Genomic DNA, 6,845 nt, shown 5'->3' with positions numbered 1-6,845 from the left:
TGAAAAGGGTTTCTGTTTTTCTGACATGAAAAGTTGACTATTTTACAGTAAAAAAAATACATATAAGGAAGAATAAAGGAAAGGAACATTTAGAAATGAATTCATGACATACATTTATGTCCCATTTAATTATAATGTATTCAATTGAATAATTATATTTATCAGCTCTATCAACTTTCATTTAGTTAATCATTGATTATTTATTACTTATTTATGTATACATTTATTTATATATTTAAAGAAACAGCACCCCCTAAAATCCCGCTTGTGGCCGTAAATATATGACATCACTATATTTTTATTTAGGACTAAGCTTACTAGCATTATTGTGACTTGAGATAATATCAAACACGTCAAATACTTAAATAATAGTCTTTTTTAGGAGGTTTCCTCATTTTTTAAGATAATAATTAATCATTTTTAGGTCATTAAGCCATAATTTTGAAAGATTATCATTGTTTTGCAAATGCTAACTATTCTTTTTTGGTGAAAGTTTTCTTATTATAATGTCTTACATCATTGTTGTTGTTTTTCTAAGTAAGTTCTCATTTGACTTTCTGAAATGGGCTTCCATAAGTTATAAACTTATCCTTTTTCTCATGTGCTAGGTGCTGATGTGACAGGCTAAATAAGGACACAACATTCTTATTAGCGCTAATGAGGATGTCAAAACAGAGTCATACAGCAATTATAGAGCATTTGGAAGTTTAAAAGCATTAAAATTAGTCTGTATGTTGAAAAGAAGACACTTAATGTGACAGCAGTTAGTGTGCTGTCACATCTCAGAATCCAATTTGCTGACAGTGTTTACTCATTTTTTTGCCCAATGCAATAAAAACTAATACTGCAATTATTATTGTACAGTTTAGCTCAGTGATAGCTTCTTAAGTATGAGCTCTGTTTACCCATCTAGGCCCTCTTCAGTTATTAATGGTAATTAGAACATTTTTTCATTTGGAATGAGACGTTAACAGACACAAGACAAGAGGAAAGAAAGACAAACAATAAAAGAAAATCACATGCACTTATTTACTGTTTTTCATAGTCGCTTTGGTGCATTTCTCACATCAATATTAACATTTGTATAACAGTTAGTTCAACCTCCACAACATTTAGTCATTCGTGCTCATCATAGTAGCAGTTTCTCATTCCTCTCTGCTGTTTTATAACTTTATCATTGTCATGTCAGTCAAAATTAACTATACTTGTGAATGCTGGATAGCCATTCCATATAAAACTAATAGTCCTCATTTCATTGCTTGAGTCAATACATACAGAAATGTTGAACTAGTTGTCAAAATCTGTCAAGCAAATTTTATAATTTTTAAAAAATATTTATTTTTTACTGAAAATGTGTCTGGACTTGAACAATTTCTCTCAGGTGAACGTCAGCTTTCACTGATAAGAAGGAGTGTGTGAAGCAAAGATTGTAGAGAAGTGGCTTATCACTGAGTGCAATCACTCAGAGCTGAATCCCATAAACCCATAAACACTTTACAACATATATGAACCAAGCAGGACATAGTGTGGACCATTTCTACAACACTGTGATACTGTACTGTACACAGCTCTACTTGACTTCTCTTGACTTTATGTTTGTCAAGTCAAGTCAAAGTTTATTTATAGAGCACATTTAAAAACAACCTCAGTTGACCAAAGTGCTGTACAGTTAAAATACAATAAAAAGCATACACAAATATAGTTATAGTTAGTTATAAATAATTTTTATTTATAATAAAATAAATAAAATAGTAAAAACAGTAAAACAATAAAATAGTAATAAAAACTCAATCCAAAAACAGAGTTAGAGATAAAAAAGGAAAAAATAAAAGGGTAAAAAAGTAAAGAAAAAGCCAAGGATTCTTGCCTAGCTGGGACTGAACGCCAAGGAGAATAAATATGTTTTTAATAATGTTCTAAAGTGCTCAACAGACTGTGCAGCTCTGACCTGGAGAGGCTGTTCCACAGAGAAGGCTCTGTCCCCACGAGTACAGAGTCTGGTGCGACCAGGAGCAGCTGGTTAGAGGACCTAAGTGCTCTGGAAGTACTGTGTTTGTTGTAAATAAGGGTGGGGTTTTTTCTTAGAATTGAAAAGAGCATATACAATCAAAATGTGAAACATACATATTCAGTGTGTTGTACTCAGTTACCTCACTAGTGATGTGAGAAATGCACCAAAGCGAAACTCACCTTCAGCTAAAATCATTACTCAATATATGATTGGTCTACAACCAAGAAGCAGAAATGCTATAAAGATTATATGTAAACAAATGTAAATGTATCCTGAAATAAAAAAAGAAAAAATGTGTGTTGATACAATAAGCGCAAATAACACTGGTTAATGTGTTGAATTCTTTATAGTTGTTTTATATACTTTTTTTTTTTTTTTTACTTTACTGTAAGCTTAGTTTACATTTTTTAAGAACCCAAAATGACCTTCTCCCTTTAACCACTTTCTCTCTCTTTTTTAAAAAAAAAAAAAAAGTCTTTCATCTAACTTCAGGCCAGATCATCACTATAAAATATTCACTCATTTTCAGAATTTTAAGATAAGATACAGAGACATAGATATGGAAATCAGAATAAAGAATATGAACAATAACACATATACATTCTATACACATTCTATACATTCTTTTCAATATGCTATTTGGCATTTATTATTTATATATATATATATATATATATATATATATATATATATATATATATATATATACATATATATAATCTTTGTTTGTTTTACTGAAAGTACTTTTTCTGCATTTTACAGATATTGCACATTGGAGAAAAAATATTTTTAGCATGTTAAATAGGTTAAATAGGTTGTTGCATGTGCATTGTTAAATGAACATTATGACAAAAAATGATAAAAAAAAAATGAATTATTTTCTGTAAAAAAAAAAATGTCTTTAGTGAGGCACTAAGGTTAAGATTGCGTCTGATTTTCTTGCTCTTTACATGTCAGTGAGGTGTGCTTGAACTCCACTTTGTTATTAGTGTCAACACGTTAATGCACTCCTTGAAATGAGTAACATAAACACTGTGTCTCTGTTTTAACATAATGTGATCACTGTGCTTCAGAGTGCAGCTGTATCTTTGCACGGCTGACACAGTCTGTTTACTTTGCCTTTGTGTGTTCTCACGTAGAAGGAACTGTGCTTTGACTACATTTGTTTGAGGTGTGACTGCATTAAGGATTTTTGTTTTTCAGAGAGTGCTCTTCAGCGCCCTCTACTCCTGATTGTGAGAAGCACAGGCAGCTTTCCTGATACATGTTCAACCACATCAGCGTCAAGTTAATCCAACATTTGTGGAAATGTGATACCTAGACATTTAACAAGGCACAGCAGGAAAAGCACAGGTGTAAATAATTAAATTAATCATGGTTGGATTTAGCTCTTTCAGTTTCTGGCTCCTGGAGCCAATGTTAACCCAGAAGAACCCATGATGACACCCGAGTAACAAACACTTTAAATCTTCTACAATCTCCCATATTCAGCGTTAGGCTTCACATTAACTCATTAAATCCTGGCATATACTTAACACCCTGGTGTGGTGGTCATGTGACTTCTCCAAAATATGTGTGTGACTGGAAACAGAAATGTGAAAAAGTAGCCAATTTCAAAAAGTTTATTTTTGTTACGAGGCTAAGTTTAAACCCATTTAACAATCCTAATCCGTTAATGTCCTGTATTGCATTTAACTTGTTCTGACCATATTTCCTGAACAAATTAAAGTCACAATTTTGATTTATGTTATGGAGATGCAAACAAAAAGGCAAATGGTTGTTTGTTTTTATTTATTATTGATTTATTCTTATTTTGTCACTTAAAAAGAAATCTGAAAAATAATTTATTGTTAAACGGCACTATTTATGTCACAATTTTGATAAATGTGGAGATGCAAAGATAAAGGTAAATTTGTGTTTCTCTAAGCAGAAACTGTGTCTAGTTTTTAGATTTTAAAATAAGAAATATCATAAACATAAATACCATAAACGCCCAATGTATCGTATATATGTCACATCACAGATCTTTGACATTTAGGGCTAGAATTTTTTTTAAAAACATCATAAATGTGTTCACTTGGTCTGTGGTATATCCCCCATAATTTTCCTTTAAGGATAAATAGGCCTGGGTTCTTATGATTTAATGTTGTTAATAACACCTACATTTTATGTGAAAGACTAGTATATGTTCTGTTATACTTTCTCTGGCCAAATAAATGCACTCCAATTCTAAAATGTTCCAAATACAACATCTACTCCCCCCATCATGTCACGTAATTAACAAGCAGACTAAAATAAATCACGTTGAACACGAGGGGAGAGCATAAATCTCTCTCCTTTTAATCTCGGCAGACTCAGAACCAGCCACAGACCCGCCCACACTTTTGGCTCTGTTTTGAAAATGAACATGACAAGAGATTTTCTAATCCATTTGGGCCTGCAGAACATCTGTAGTTTGACACTGTGGCCACAAGATGGCAATGTGCTACACTGATTTATTATCACCATGGACCTCCGAGAAGTCATGTGTTGAGGAGATGATGAGCTGAGTATTATATTTCCACTAAAAATAAACGTAGCTTCCTGTTGCATGGTGCTCTAACCTCGCAGAAAGCCTTTGCATTTGGCTGATATAACTTATATAATTCAGCAGGGACTAATTAAATTTGATATAGTGGGGCGATGGGTGTGTGCCAAGGCAGCTGTTTCTTTTTACAAGCCTCTTCATCAGTTTCATTACCATGTGTGGCTTGTTTGAAAACCATAACTATTACAGAGACCACTGTAACACTATAGCTACGTTTAAGAGGGATGTTGTACAAATGTTGCAGCAGTGGTGCAAAGTTCAGCCTCTGAAATAACTTATAGCCTATAGAGGCAGTGGGCGAAGAGTTATCCTGTACTTCAGTAAAAGGTAAAAATATATCATGTTGAAGCCTGCATTTAAAATCAAGTATATACACTACTGGTCAAAGGTTTTAGAACACACCAACTTTTCGAGAATTTAATTGAAAATGATGCAGTTTAATGTCTCAATGTACTCTGTATGTACTCTAACATTTAAAATTCTTTACTGAGCATGATAGTGTTTTGAAAGTAAAAAAAAGATTCAAAATCACATTTTATGTTGGACTAAAGGACTAAAAAAAGACAAAATGACCAAAAAAAGACACAAAAAGACAAAAAAGACACCTAAAGACACAAAATGACAAAAAAAAGACACAAAAACACACAAAATGACTTACAAAGACATGAAAGAATTAAAAAATTGACAAAATAGCCCAAGACTCCATAGAGTTAAGTTGTTAACCCACTTCTTTTTCCCTGAAAAAAGGCCTACTTGTATAATTCTGAAATGTACATTATTTTTTAGTTTTGGTTAAGCTTACCTTTTTTTATTTACATCTGGCAGTTCACCACTTACCTTTGGACCCTTTCAAGCTGTTCATTTGACTTGAACTGCTTGAATTTCAATAAAAAACTGGAAAAATTGGGGTGTTCTAAAACTTTTGACCGGTAGTGTACATATTATCATCAAATTGCACTTAAAGATTGTGAAGAAAATCTACTCATTGAGCAGTCAAACATTTACTGTTAGTGTTTTACTATTATATTTGATGCTTTTGGATTATTATTAGTGTTGCATTGATGTGTACGTTACATTTTTCTGCTGTAGATGTTTATAGTTGGACTTATTGGAACTCCTTTGGGTAGTTTAATCCATAGCAGTTAATCATATTCTATAAAAGCATATGTTTGTAGTGTTGCTGTACTGAGGGAATCACTAAAAAGCTGTCACGGCGTTGGAAAATCAGCCATTTTTCAGCTTTATGACGATACATTTCCCACCGATCCAAGCAGATTTTGAAATAGTGAATTCATCTCAAGAAATACACAAAGAAACCACCACATTTGGAGATACGTGGTTTTCACTGGACAGGAAAAACTGTAATCTGTCAAGTAACTAAAGCTGTCAGACGAATGCAGTGGAGAAAAAAGCACAATATTTACCTCTGAGATGTAGACATAGTAGATGGATAATGTGGCAAACAATTAAAATACTCAAGTAAAGTAAACATATCTCAAACTTGTATGTTGTAGCCTACTGAAGTAAATTAAAATAGGACTTGATCTTTGCTTTTCTTGTGTTGTATGAACTCTCAAATGTACGTTGCTTTTGATAAAAGTGTCTTCTAAATGAAATGAAATGAAATGGAATGGTAGAACCAAATAATACATTTCATTTATGACTTCTTCCCTCCTGCTTTTGCAAGTGAAATTTTGTAGCTGTGTGCACATTTTACAGCCAAAACACAGTTTTTCAGGTAGTTATGAAAGCAATTTTTCAGGACCAAGTCTAAAGTTTGAGTAGTACTGCTATTGTTGAAGTTATGCAACGTGTATTAGATTAGGAAAGCGGTCTATGTGAGTAAAGTCTATATAAAATGTGAAGTATTTAATCTGTGCTCATTTAAACCACCATGCAGCTACAGCAAGCTAAGCTATGGCTGACAGGGGTGCATAGTAGATGATTGTAACACCTTTGAAAATAAAGTGTTACAACAAACCTCAGTTTCAATTAAACACATTTGTTCCACATTTTTGCAGCATGCCAAAACAGTCGGTGAGAAAATCTGACAGGGGTGTAATTTAACATGCACGAAAACCTGCATCAGATGAGGTGAGGCAGGGAAAAAGGGATACTTTATCATGTGACAATGCAGTTTATGCAAGAAACAATGAGGAAAAAAAGTGGTAGCCTACAAACATACCCCTACTTGAGTACACCTAGGGCTTACATAGCCTAGTTATATTCCACCTCTGACGATATTAT

This window comes from Centropristis striata, chromosome 10, assembly GCF_030273125.1.
Source record: "Centropristis striata isolate RG_2023a ecotype Rhode Island chromosome 10, C.striata_1.0, whole genome shotgun sequence".
Taxonomy (NCBI): domain Eukaryota; kingdom Metazoa; phylum Chordata; class Actinopteri; order Perciformes; family Serranidae; genus Centropristis; species Centropristis striata.
Note: the sequence above shows the minus strand (reverse complement) of the source record.